We start from the raw sequence: 13,842 nt of genomic DNA, 5'->3' as shown, positions 1-13,842 counted from the left end.
GCTGCGAGTGAGGAGTTTTATTTTTTATTTGGTGGAGTATGGCAGCAGAAGCTGTTAAACAGTGTTCCCACTGTGGGAAGCACCGAACACTGTCGGGTTTATGCTGTACAGGGTGCGCGGATTCTTCAGGGGAAGATATAAATATGGCGCCGGTTCAGTCAGCACTTTCCCACCCGAAAGACGCGAGTTTGTTTTCCCTGGCTCTGTCGGCAGCAACAGCCTCTGCGGCAGCGTTTCAAAGCAATTAACTGATGGATAGTGGGCTTTCGCTGCCGACAGCGGTTTCTCTCCTCAGCGAGGTGTCAGATTTAGCGGCAGAGCAGGATTCAGCTGTAGCGGCAGGGCAGACATAACTGCGGGGCAGAAGTTGGCTCTAGCGGCAGAACTCCAACCAGCTGACATGGCCCAGAATTTGACTGCTGTGAATTATCAGACACAGCATTTGCCGTTTTCCCCCCGAATTTGTGATGCTTTTGCATAAAGCATTTCTATTGCAGAGCGCTCAGCCTGCACTTCAGGGGGAGGGTAATTTAGCTGCTTTTCCTCAAGTCCCGGTTACTCAATCTCAGCAGGGTTTGCAAGCAGCTAAACATCGCAGAGTAGCCCCTATAGATGGAGGGGACAATCCATTGGAATCCACGTTATCCCTTCCTCCTCCTGAATCTCTAGCAGATAGGGATATAGCAGATTTAGAGTTAGATGAGGCACTAGGTAGGGAGGTGGATGATCCCACAGTTCTCCATCTTTTCCATAAGGAGGAATTATCATACTTTATTTCTAAAGCATTGCAAGGTTTAAAAATATCTCAAGCGGATCCATAGGTCTCAGAGTCAGCTAACTCTCTTATGACGGGCACGAGAAAACCGCCTAAGACATTTCCGGTCCACGAAGCTATGACAGAACTTATTTCCGCCCAATGGGACACGCCAGAGGCAGGTCTTCGTGTGGCAAAGGCTATGCAACAGTTGATTACCAAAAAGACTACTTTGCCGGTTGAGGGATGTGTAGCGCTCAAAAGACTCCCAGGATAGGAAACTTGAAGCTAAGCTTAAACTTTCCTTTGATATAGCGGCACTTACATTGCAAGCCTACTTACAGTGTGTAGTTCCTATGCGGCAAAAGCTTGTCTACAATGGGCGCAGCGAATGACGGATACCATGTTGGAGTCAGGGATGACTGTTCCATCTGACTTTCCGGATATGGAAACAGGTTTAGCTTATTTGGTGGATGCATTATATGATATTATTCGTGCTTCTGCAAAACAAATGTCTCTTTCGGTAGTTTCTCGCAGATTGTTATGGCTCTGTCATTGGGCTGCAGATGCGGCCTCTAAACTTAGGCTCATGAGGCTCCCTTTTAAGGGTCGTCTTTTGTTTGATGAAGATTTAGACAAGTTGGTCAAAGATTTCGGTGATTCCAAAACGTAGAGATTACCGGAAGATAAACCTAAGGGACCTTTGAAGCTTGTGACTCCCAAACCCCACTTCTGGGATATTAGAAAATATAGACCTGGGAAGCTGTATTTTCCACCATCTTATGATTCCTCTTTTAATTCCAATCCTAGGTATCAGCAAAAGAATTCCTTTTGTCCTACAAAACCCCCAACCGCTCAACCAGCCTGTACCCCAGCCTTACGAAATGCTCAATGACGGGGACTCGGCTCTCTCCGCCATTCCCATCGGGGTTCGGCTGTCTTACTTTTTGGTGGAGTGGGCAAAGATAACGTCCGATCAATGGGTATTGGATATTATTCAAGAAGGTTACAAATTAGAATTTTCTTCTCCCATCGCCGATTCTTTCTTGGTGTCCCCGTGTTCAGGGGCAGCCAAGAGGGAATCAGTGCGAGTCACCCTTCTGGAACTAGGGGCGGTAATTCCAGTTCCTCCAGAGCAAAGGGGCCAGGGAAGATATTTCATTTACTTTATAATGCCCAAAAAGGGAGGATCGGTCAGACTGGTGCTCAATCTCAAGCGGGTCAATCAGTTTCTCAACATCAGACATTTCCGCATGGAAACAATAAGATCGGTTATTGCAGCGGTTCATCCAGGAGAGTTCCTTACAGCGCTAGATCTCAAAGAAGCCTACTTGCATATTCCCATTTGGACACCGCATCAGTGGTTTCTTCGCTTTTCCGTTCTCGGCCAGAACTTTCAGTTTCAGGTAATGCCTTTTGGCCTTGCCACGGCTCCAAGGACATTTTCAAAGGTGATGGTAATAGTGGCGGCGTTTCTTCGCAAGGAGGGCATTCATGTTCATCCTTACCTGGACGACTGGTTAATTCAGGCCTCTTTGACCCAAAGAGTACGTTCACTTCTTCAATCTTTGGGATGGGTAGTCGACTTTCCAAAGAGCTCTCTTATCCCCTCCCAATCATTGGAACATCTGGGGGTATTGTTCGATATGAAGATGGGGAAAGTCTTCTACCCAGAGCTCGGGGAGAGAAGTTAGTTACAGTCTCAAGTTTGTCTCCTTCTACAGTCTCCCACTCAGAGAGTGTGGGATTATGTGCAAGTTCTCGGATCGATGATGGCAGCTCTGAAAGTAGTGCCTTGGGCTCGCTTTCACATGAGACCACTGCAGCAATCATTTCTCTCCCGGTAGTCCCCAGTGTCTCAGGATTACAATCGTCGACTATGCTAGACTCCTCAAGTGTCGCTCAGCATGAATTGGTGGATCAACGAGACCAATATGTTCAAAGGTGTGCCACTGGAATCGCCGGACTGGATCATAATTTCTACGGATGCCAGTCTGTTGGGTTGGGGGGCTCAGTACCTTCAGTCCTCAGCACAGGGGGGTCTGGTCATGGGAAGAGGCTCAGTGCTCCATCAATCTCCTGAGTTGCGGGCGATCTGGCTGGCGCTTCTACCATTTCAGGCCTTGATTCAGAATCGGCCGACCAGGGTCTTTTCGGACAGTGTCACGGCAATAGCATATATCAACAGACAGGGGGTACTCACAGTCCTCAATTGGCAAGCGAGGCAATGGTTCTGCTTCAGTGGGCGGAAGCTCATCTTCCTCTTCTCTCAGCGGCTCACAATGCTGGACAAGCAAATGTTCAGGCTTCCTCAGCAGAAATCTTCTAGATCCCGGAGAATGGGAACTCTCCACTCAGGCATTCCAGCTGCTGGTGCAGCGATGGGGCATTCCAGAAATAGACCTCATGGCCTTGTCTTGAAATGCAAAGCTTCCTTTGTTCTTCAGCAGACACAGGGAGCGGGAGTCAGAGGGGGTAGACACGTTGGCTTTGTCTTGGCCTCGCGGTCGTCTTATTTATGTGTTTCCCCCTTGGCCGATGATAAATCATGTGCTCCTCGTGTAGCTCGATTTCAGGGCTCGGTGATATTGGTAGCTCCAGACTGGCTGCGTCGACTGTGGTATGCAGATCTGATGAGCCTCTCGACAGGCGAACAATTGCGGTTTCCGGTGACTCCGGATTTACTTCATCAGGGTCTGATCAACATGGAAAATCCATCCCACTTTGGTCTTACGGCCTGGCTCTTGAAAGGTCACGACTGAGACGTAAGGGTTATTCTGAACAAGTTATTTCACCTTTCCATGCTTCTTTAGCTAACATTCTATCTTTTCTACAGGATGGAGTTGCCAAGGGCTTGGCGTACAAATCTCTTAAAGTTCAAGTAGCAGCAATTGCTTGTTACAGAGGCCACGTGTCTCGATCTTCCCTTGCTTCTCAGCCTGATGTAGTTCGCATTCTGAAAGGAGTACAACATATTCGTCCAGAGTGGAGCCTTAAGGTAGTCCTTGGAGGCTTACAGAAGGCTCCATTTGAGTCTTTGTCCAATGCGACTCTAAAAGATGTCACATTGAAAGCAGTGCTTCTTGTAGCTATGGCTTCAGCCTGGCGGGTTTCTGAGTTGCAGGCGTTGTCATATAGAGACTCTTTTTTACGAATTTCAGATTCAGAGGTCTCGATTCGGACTGTACCATCGTTTCTTACGAAGGTTGTCTCTTCCTTCCATGTCAACCAGTCTCCCTGCTTTTCAGAAGCAGAATTGGGGGGGGGCACGCTTCTCTTCACTCCGTTTCCTGGATGTGCGTAGAATTCTTCTTCACTATCTGCAGGTTACTAACGACTTTTGACGTTCAGATCATCACCTCTTTGTGCTGTTCGCGGGACGCAACAAAGGTATGGCAGCGTCCAAAGCTTCCATTGCTAGGTGGATCAGGGAGATCATTGCTTCCACTTACTTGATAGCGGGGAAGCGGTTACCAGAAGGTCTTCATGCTCATTCAACTAGAGCGATAGCTACTTCCTGGGCTGAGTCTAGAGGATTTTCTTTGGAAGAGATTTGTTGTGCGGCTACTTGGTCTTCTAAGAATACCTTTGGCAGCGCATGCGGAGACTTCTTTCGGTGCTTCGGTCATCGTGGAGGCGGCTTTTGCTTCCCACCCAGATTAAGGATTGCTTTGCTATATCCCACTAGTCTCTGGATTCATCTACTGCTGTTGCTAAGGAAGGAAAAATTATGTTCTTACCTGTTAATTTTCTTTCCTTTAGTCGCAGCAGATGAATCCAGAGCCCCGCCCTTTCTGAATATTGTCTGTCGGTTTATCTTTAGCAAGTTTCAGAAGTTTTGTTATGGTTGATAGTTGTGTTCTGCATTAATATCTTTGAAATTTGTTATGGGAAAGATGTTTTTTGCACTCTGAGAATTTTCTGGTTCCGGATGCTTGGGCAAAGAGCAATACTGAAGCTGCAGGAGACGTTCTATCCAAGACAACCACCTGTTCATCAGTTCTCTATCTCCACCTGATGGTCGATGTGTGCTATCCCACTAATCTCTGGATTTATCTGCTGTGTCTAAAGGAAAGAAAATTAACAGGTAAGAACATAATTTTTTCCTTCAGCTCTGGGCACACAGTGGGATTCAGAGGCCTAAAAAGTCTCTGGATACGTCTAAAAACCCATTTCGATTATCGGCACTTAGACGAAGTCTTTTAGGTCATCCAAGTGCTGATTTGGGTGGGTTTTTACACTTATTTCTGTTTTGATTATAAGCCCTAAATTGAGCTCTAATTACTACTACTATTAATCATTTCTATAGCGCTACTAGAAGTACGCAGTGCTGTACATTCACAAAGAAGAAAATAGTCCCTGTTCGAAAGAGCTTATAATCTAAACAACCAAAACAGACAAACTAGATGTCATGGACACAGTTGACACAGTTAAAGGGAACGGTTAGACAGCTGGCTCAGATGGTGGGCAGAGGAGTAGGGTTAAGGATTGAAGACTATATCAAAAAGGTGGGTTTTCAGTCTGCTTTTAAACAAGGTAAGGAAAGGGGCTTGGTGGACAAACTCAGGTAATTTATTCCAGGCATTGAGGGCAGCTAGATGAAAGGAACGAAGTCTGGAATTGGCAATGGAGGAGAAGAGTACAGCTAAGAGCAGCTTATCTGAGGAACAGAGTTTTCTAGGAGTTGTATAAGGAGAGAGAAGAGAGATATTGAGGGGCAACAGAATGAACACACATGTGGGTCAGCAATAGGAGTTTGAACTGTATGCGATGATGGATAGGGAGCCAGTGAAATGACTTAAGGAAAGGGGTGACATGAGTGTAGCGAGGTTGGTAGATGAATTATGCAGCAGAGATTTGCACAGATTGCAAGGGGGAGAGGCAACACTGCGGGAGACCAGTTAGAAGTAGATTGCAGTAATCTAAGCAAAGGGTTACGAGAGCGTGGACAAGGGTCCAGGTAGTGTGCTCAGAGAGGAAGGAGTGAATTTTGGTAATATTGAAGAGATTGAAGTGACTTGTTGGATGTGTGTAGAAAATGAGAGGTCAGAATCAAAGATGACTCCCAAGCAGAGGAGACTGGAACAATGACAGTATTATTTACCGAGATGGAGAAAGGAAGAGGAAGAGCAGAGGGTTTAGGAAGAAAGAGGAGCAGCTCAGTCTTGGACATATTTAGTTTCATATGACGGCAGGATATCCAGGCAGCAATGTCAGCCAGGCAGAAACTTTTTCTTGGACTTCAGGTGAAATTTCGGGTGTAGAGAGGTAGATCACTGGAAGCCATGGGAAGGGATTAGGGTACCAAGGGAAGAGGTGTAGAGAGAGAAACGGTCATACGACAGAACTCTGGGGTATGCCAACTGCTAGCGGGATAGCAGTAGAAGAGGTTCCACCAAAACTTACACTAAAGGTGCGTTGGGAAAGGTAGGAGGCAAACCAGGAGAGGACAGAGTCACGGAATCCAAGTGAGAACAGCGTATCAAGGAGTAAGCTGTGATTAACCGTACCAAAGGCAGCAGACAGGTCAAGAAGGATCAGGATTGAGTAAAAGCCCTTAGATCTGGCCATGAACAAGTCACTGCAGACTTTAGTGAGGGCAGTCTCTGTGGAGTTTTGGGGATGAAAGCCAGATTGTAGAGGTTTGAGAATCTGTCGAGTTGAAAGGAAGCCCAAGCAGCAACGGAGAACAGCACGCTCGAATAGCTTGGATAGGAACAGAAGAATGGAGACAGGGTGATAGTTGGATGGGCAGGTGGGGTCCAGCAAAGGTTTTTTGAGAAGCGGCTTAACCACCGCATGTTGAAGGTAGCAGGGACAGTTGCAGTGGAAACAGATGGATTCAGAATAAGGCATATGGGCGGGATAATAGTATGTGAGATGGGGTCAAGTAGAGGGGTGGGAATAGAGTCTGAAGGGCATATAGTAAGCTTGGCTGAAGACAGAAGTTGTGCAGTTTCTTCCTCTGTGATTTCAGAGAAGGAAGAAAAGTCAGGGGTAATTGATGGAAGAGGGTGGGACTAAACAGAAGAAGTTCCTGAGTTGTTTGGGTGAATGATGATTTTAAAGTGCAAGAATGGATGATTGGTAGGGGAGAAGGATGTGACTTTGTAATGAATTCAAGGGCAATCTTGCGGACCTTGTCATGGAAATAATTCGCCATAATCTGGGGAGAGAAAAAAGGAGGGGTTGGAAGTAGGGACACAGGAGTGGCAACAGATATTCGCTCAGCCTAAGGTTGATTCCTTGGTTGCTCAGGTAACTAAGCACATGTGGATGCGATCCTAAAAAGGCAGTTTGAAGCTTTGGCGTTAGGGATCAAAGCAGCTGCAAAAGTCTTTTTTGTGGCATGTGCTTCTCATACCAAGATATGTGGGCTCACCCTGTCAAGGATGAGTCTTTGCCCCAGCATATGCTAGCAAGGGTGGATTGTGTAGCCAATGCTCTCTACAACAGTGCTATGAGCAATGTCTTGGCTTATTCCATTTCAGCCTGTAGAATGCTCTGGATTAGACAATGGGTGGTTGATTCCACTTCCAAGGCCACTCTCAGCAGACTCCCTTTCAAGGGACAAAGGTTGTTTGGAAAGGGTCTGGACAATCTGATGGCCAGCGTGGCAGAGTGCTGGCCTAAATCCCTGCCCAGAGAGCAGACCGCAAACCTCTAAAGGTTCTGGGCAGTCTAATTTTCGTAATTCCAGGCACTTTTGACAATACTCAGGAGCTTCATCTCAAAGATCCTATCGGAGATTCTTAGGGCCTAGGCAAAGCCAAACCTCCGGTTCTCATCCCACGTCAACCTCAAAGAAGGTGCAATGATGCCAGGGCCGAATTCTTCTCCCTGAGGATAGGAGATCTTTTGGCATATGTGGAGGTCTGGGAGCTAGAGATCATTCAGGGAAGGTAGAAGCTCGAATTTGTCCATTTCCTAACAGACTGGTTTGTAGATTTCCCAGTGGGGTGCCCAGAAAAGGAAATCAGAGTTTTATTAATAGTATAGCGACTTGTAGAAATTCAGGTCACAGAGCCAGTGCCACCAGAAGAATTGGGCTCAGATACTCCATTTACTTCATAGTGCCCAAGAAAAACTCATAGGTCTAGGTCCATTCTGGATCTTGCATGTCAACGAGGTCCTGAAGGTTCCATGTTGTCTCATGGAAACCTTGCAGTCATTGTAGCAATAGCTCAAGGGGAATTTCTAGCTTCCCTAGACTTGATGGAAACCTACCTGTACATTTCCATATTTCCAGAACACAGGAGATTCCTGAGATTACATGTCCTGGAGAGACATTATCAGTTCTCAGCGCTTCCCTTTGGGTTTGTAACAGCACCCTGTACGTTCACCAAGGTGATGGTGGTGGTAGCAGTGCATGTGCACAGGGCAGGATTGCAAGTGCATCCATATCTGTACTGGTTGATTAGAGCTCTGTTATTATCAGAAGGGGAACAGGCAGTGGCTAAAGTGGTCCAGGTCTTGCAGAAGGCTAGGTCTTTCTTCCAGAGGCACACATACAAAAGCTCTGCACTCAGATAATGGACATGATGGCCAAGCCAGCTCCGTCTGCACTCAGATAATGGACATGATGGCCAAGCCAGCTCCATCTGCATGGCACTATCTTCAAGTACTAGGCTCCATGAAGAAGGATACAGTACTACTCGAAAGGGTCCAGAGAAAAGTGACTAAAATGGTTAAGGGGCTGGAGGAGTTGCAGATTAGACAGATTAGAGAAACTGGGCCTCTTCTCCCTTGAAAAGAGGAGACTGAGAGGGGACATGATTGAAACATTCGAGATAATGAAAGGAATAGACTTAGTAGATAAAGACAGGTTGTTCACCCTGTCCAAGGTAGAGAGAATGAAAGGGCACTCTCTAAAGTTAAAAGGGGATAGATTCCGTACACGTAAGGAAGTTCTTCTTCACTCAGAGAGTGGTAGAAAACTGGAACTCTCTTTCGGAGGCTGTTATAGGGGAAACATTCTCCAGTGATTCAAGACAAAGTTAGACAAGTTCCTTCTGAACCAGAACGTACATAGATAAGGCTAGTCTCAGTTAGGGCACTGGTCTTTGATCTAAGGGCCGCCGCGTGAGCATACTGCTGGGCACGATGGACCACTGGTCTGACCCAGCAGCGGCAATTCTTATGTTCTTACTATAGATGTAAACCCTTGGGCAAAGGCTCGTGTGACCACTACAGAACACACTACTGTCTGGGTGGTTCCCAAAAAACTACTCTCTTGAAATGACACTCCTGTGGAGTCCGAAATCCCACTGCTGTATGAGTTGGTGGCTCCATTCACAGTTGTTATTGTGGGGCATGCCTCTCAGAATAACTTTGTGGATGATTCTCACACTAGATGCCAGCCTCTTTGGCTGTGGATGCCATTGCAACGGACGCCCAGTCCAAGAGGCAGTGGTCGGCCTCCAGAGAAAATGGGCCATCAACAGACTAGCGCTTTGAGCTATTCAATTGGCATTACAAAAGTTGGAGAAGTGTCTGGAAGGACAGGCAGTCCGAGTCTTCTCGGACAATGCCACAGCAGTGGTGTATGTCAATTGCCAGGAAGACATTAAGGGTCGGATTCTGTATAGGACGCCCAGTCTCAGCAGCCACTTAAGCGGCTTTTGAGAATCGCACACGGGTGTCCTATATAGGATCGCGTCGTTCCTGATGAATAAACACCTAACCCCGCCTATCCACCCTGATTTTCTAACCGGTGTCCATGTCACAGATGTCATTTAGAGAATCGCATTGCCGCTGAGCTGATTGCAGCAAAGGAATCTATCACGATCAACTGAGGGGCAGTAGCAGGAGGGATACTCAGTCCTTCCTACTGCAGACCCTTAATCCCCAGCAGGAGGGATGTCCACTCCCTTCTGCCGAAAATCCCCCCCCCCCCGGGCGCGAAGATCAACAGCCGGAACCCCCAAAGCCTCCCCTAATGTTCACAGCAGGAGGAGTGGCCAATTCCTTCTGCCACCATCCCCCGAAGCTCACCAGCAGGAGGGATCCCCACTTCCTCTTGCCTGAACCTCACCTGAAAACTTGCCCCCAAGCCCAACCGGGTCCCCTGTACCTTTTCCTTGTAGGCCAGCCAGAGGAATGCTTACTCCCTCAAGCCGACATGCCCATCTCCACAGAATGGTGGGCCTTCTCCTTCCTGGTGCATCTTGGGATGCACCAGGGATGAGCCTTACACACCTGGACCAACTGAAATCTTAGGCCTCCCTCCCAGTGTATTCTGGGATGCACTGGGAGTAGCCTAACACTCCGATTGGCCAGATACTCTAAAAGACCTTAGGCACCTGGGCCAATCAGGGCCTTAGACCCCTCCCCAGTGTATCCCAAGATGGAAGGAATAAGCATCTCTCTGGCTAGCCTACAAGAAAAACGTATGGAGGTGTTGGGTGGTTGCAAGTTTTCAGGGGGGGGGGAGTTATGGCAGGAGGACCGGCATCGCTCCTGCCGGTGATCTTCGGGGGGTGGGGTAGGTTTCCAGCAGGAGGGACTGAGCATCCCTCCTGCCATTTAATTTTTGGGAGTGGGGAGGTTCCGGCATGAAGGACTGAGCATCCCTCCTGCCGGTGATCTTTGGGGGATGGCAGTAGGAGGAATCGGGCATAACTGTTGCAGTGGACATTCGGAGGGGAACTTCAGCGGGTTCCAGCAGGAGGAACTGGGCATCCCTCCTGCCGGCCAACTTTGCAGAGGGACAGATTCCCTGCTGCGGCCGCTAAATTGATAGTGGCAGGTAGATTCCTTTGCTGCAATCAGTTCAGTGGCCACATCTATTTGAAATGTAAGCCAGCATTTTGCTGGCCTACATTTCAGGCACCTATCGCAGTCTTAGGAAGACGCCTAGGGCCACCTAAGCTACCCTAAGGCCACTTCTGGGCGAGCCCACGTCTAGCTTTGGGCAAGCTTAGGTGGCCCTACGCGTCTCCCTAGGCTCACAAAAACACCTATAATGTAGGCGGCCTGTCTTGGTGGGTTTTTTTTAAAATGTGTGTCCTGATTGGCTGGTTAGACAGCGGTAGGACACCTACTGCCACCTACAATCGGGATGCCGTTTATAGAATTTGCCCCTAAGAGTATACTTCTCCTTCTGTATCCGCGGGGGTTATGTGCAGAGCCGGAACGCGAAGTGTGAAAAACAGCAAATAACTTTTCGGCTGGCTCTGACCCACCCCCACTTCCCTCCTGCATCCTCGGAACCTTACCTGGTGGTCTAGCAGTGAAGCGGGGCAGGAGCGATCTTCCTATGCTCCTGCCCCGTGGAGAGCCGTCACCAAAATGGCTGCCGTGAGTTCCCGTTGTCGTTTCGATCGCTCCTGCCCTGCTTCACTGCTAGACCACCAGGTAAGGTTCCGAGGAGGCTCAGACAGCTAAAAAAATAGCCCCAAAAAGGAAATTGTTTCTACAAAAAAAATCACAAATAACCGAATCCGCGGATACTGAAACCACAGATTCAGAGGGAGAAGTGTATGCAGCTGAGCCTGGAAGCCCACTTTTCTGGTGGGCAAAGCTACACCTACAGACAATTGCTGCAGCACATGTAGTGGGAGTGTACAATGTCCAGGCCTATTACATCAGCAGGCAGACCTTAGACCTGGGAGAATGGACATTATCTTTAGTAACATTCCAGTCCATTGTTCTTCAATGGGGTTGGCCAGTTTTTGATCTGATGGCTATGGCGAGAAACAAAAGGGCAGACCATTTCTTCAGTCAAAGGTCTGGAAGCGAAGGTCTGGACTACCTAGTCCAGCCATAGCCCATGATAGGGCGATTACTTCATAGAATAGCAAACCACCCAGGGAGAGTGGTCCTCATAGCACCAGATTGGCCACACAGGCTATGGTACGCCGACCTAGTGCGTCTGCAGGTAGAGCCCGATCATCTATCTCAGCACCTAGTAGTCATAGAAGATTCGGATTGCTTAGGGCATGCAGCGTTAAAGCATATTCAAAGGTAGTCATTGTTACTCTCCTCAGAGCCAAGCCTACAATGGTCTCCGCTTATACTAAGGTATGGGAGACGTTTCAACACTTGTGCAAGAAAGAGAAGGTGGAGCCATTTTCTCCGATTGTGGTGGTGCTAGCTTTCTTCCATGCTTTCCTCCTCAACAAAGGCCTCGCAGTGGGCATCACTGCAGGTCCAAGTGGCAGGCCTCTCGTGCTTCAGAACCCATGGATGCAAAGCTCCTGGCTTCTCATCCAGACATAGCCAGAGTTCTAAAGGGGGCACTAAGGCTCAGACCTTTCCATCATGGAACAACCATTTCGATCATTGAACATTAATGTGGTTTTGCATGGCCTCATTCAGGGTCCTTATGAGCCTATTCAAGAGGCGTACTTGTTGGATCTTAACAGTCAAGTCTTGCAGCTGCAGGCCCTATGGTACATGGAGCCCTTCCTCAAGATCAAGGAGGGAATGGGACTTAAGGTAGTGTCCTACAACGTTCGAGGCCTTAACTCGCCACATAAGTGTCAGGCCCTATTTCATGAGTTCCATATATTGAATGCTTCAGTCTGTTTTATGCAAGAAACGCCATCTTCTGAGAGCTCATGAAACTTATGTTAGAGACCAAACATTTCCTGTGACTTTTTGGGCTTCAACGGTGGGATCTGGCAAACGGGGAGGAGTATGGATCTTGTTTGCTAAAGGGGGGTAACAGTTGATATTAAGAGAGTACAACAGAATGTACAGGGGCATTTCATACTGGTGGTGGTCACAACAGCGGAACATTGTTACACCTGTACATGCCTAACAAGACTTGGAGACTATTTCTGAAGGAATTCCTACTGATTATTTTGCAAATGAAAGAGGGGGATCTTAGGTTGGGTGGGTATCTCGACCTGACCAAGATTCCACACTTAGATAACACAGACAGGGAAGGGAGTTAGGACTCTAAGGAGAGAAGGGCCAACTCTACTTTGTAGAGGCATTAAATATTGTGGATGTTTGGCGGTGCCTCCATCCAATGGGGAGGGATTTCACCATCTTTGAGCATTCACAATTCCTACTCACATATAAACTATTTGTTTGTAGATAGAGATTTATTGGGCAGGGTGGCGGACTCGTCCATTGAGACAATTACGAGGTCAAACCAGATTTCTGTGTGGATGAGGGTTGGGCACATGGGGGGATCGGGGAGGTTCACTATTGGAGATTGATTGATAGCTTGTTAGAGGATCCCAATGTTCAGCAACTTATAAGGGAGGTGATTGTGGATTATCTCTCTTTCAATGGGGGAGAAGCCTTGATAGAGGCAATTTGGGAAAGGCTGAAAGCTACAATCTAGGCCAGGTTGATCTCTGTTGTGTCGTATCACCAACAAAAGCAGCAAGTTTAACCACCTGGAAACAACATAAGCTCAAGCCCGGACAGCAGGAGTTGTTGAGGCAACCTGAAGCTCTTGAAACATAAATATTTTGAATTTAACAACAAAGCTAGCAGATTAGTGGCACATAGATTAAAGGTGCAGAAGACCTGGAATAATATCCTGAGTATTAGAGCAGGATCAGGAGAACTAGTCAAGCAGGAGGGGAATATAAGAGTGAGATTTGTGGAATATTACAGAGCCCTATTTACTCCAGAGTGTGTGGTGGCGGAGAGAGAAATTGATGCCTGTCTTAATAAGGTCCAACTTGGAAGAAAAGCGGAGCGTGAGGTGGCTAGGTTAGATAGGCCCGTTCTGCTCAAGGTGCAGTAGGCGTTACGGACCATGAAGCCAGGCAAGTTGCTGGAATAGGATAGTTTCACAGTTCAATTGTACAAATGTTTTCAGGATTTGCTTCTCCCACCTTTGGCCCAACTTAACTCCATTACAGAAGCGATTCTATGCCTTATTTTATGAGGTTAGTGGGTATTTCCATCCTCCCGAAGGAGGGCAAGGATCTTACTCAATGTAGGTTCTATAGGCCCATATCATTGTTGGAAGTGGATACAACTTATGCATTGGATCCCCCAGTTGGTGCATGAGGATGAGGATTTGTTTTGGAAAGGCAAGTAGGGGATAACATACAGAAGGTTACTAATCTGATAAAGTGGGTTAGGCGAATGGGAGAGGGGACTCTGCTTCTCTTTGTGGA

The sequence above is a fragment of the Geotrypetes seraphini genome, chromosome 9 (genome assembly GCF_902459505.1).
Source record: "Geotrypetes seraphini chromosome 9, aGeoSer1.1, whole genome shotgun sequence".
NCBI lineage: Eukaryota > Metazoa > Chordata > Amphibia > Gymnophiona > Dermophiidae > Geotrypetes > Geotrypetes seraphini.
This window is presented reverse-complemented; position numbering follows the sequence as displayed.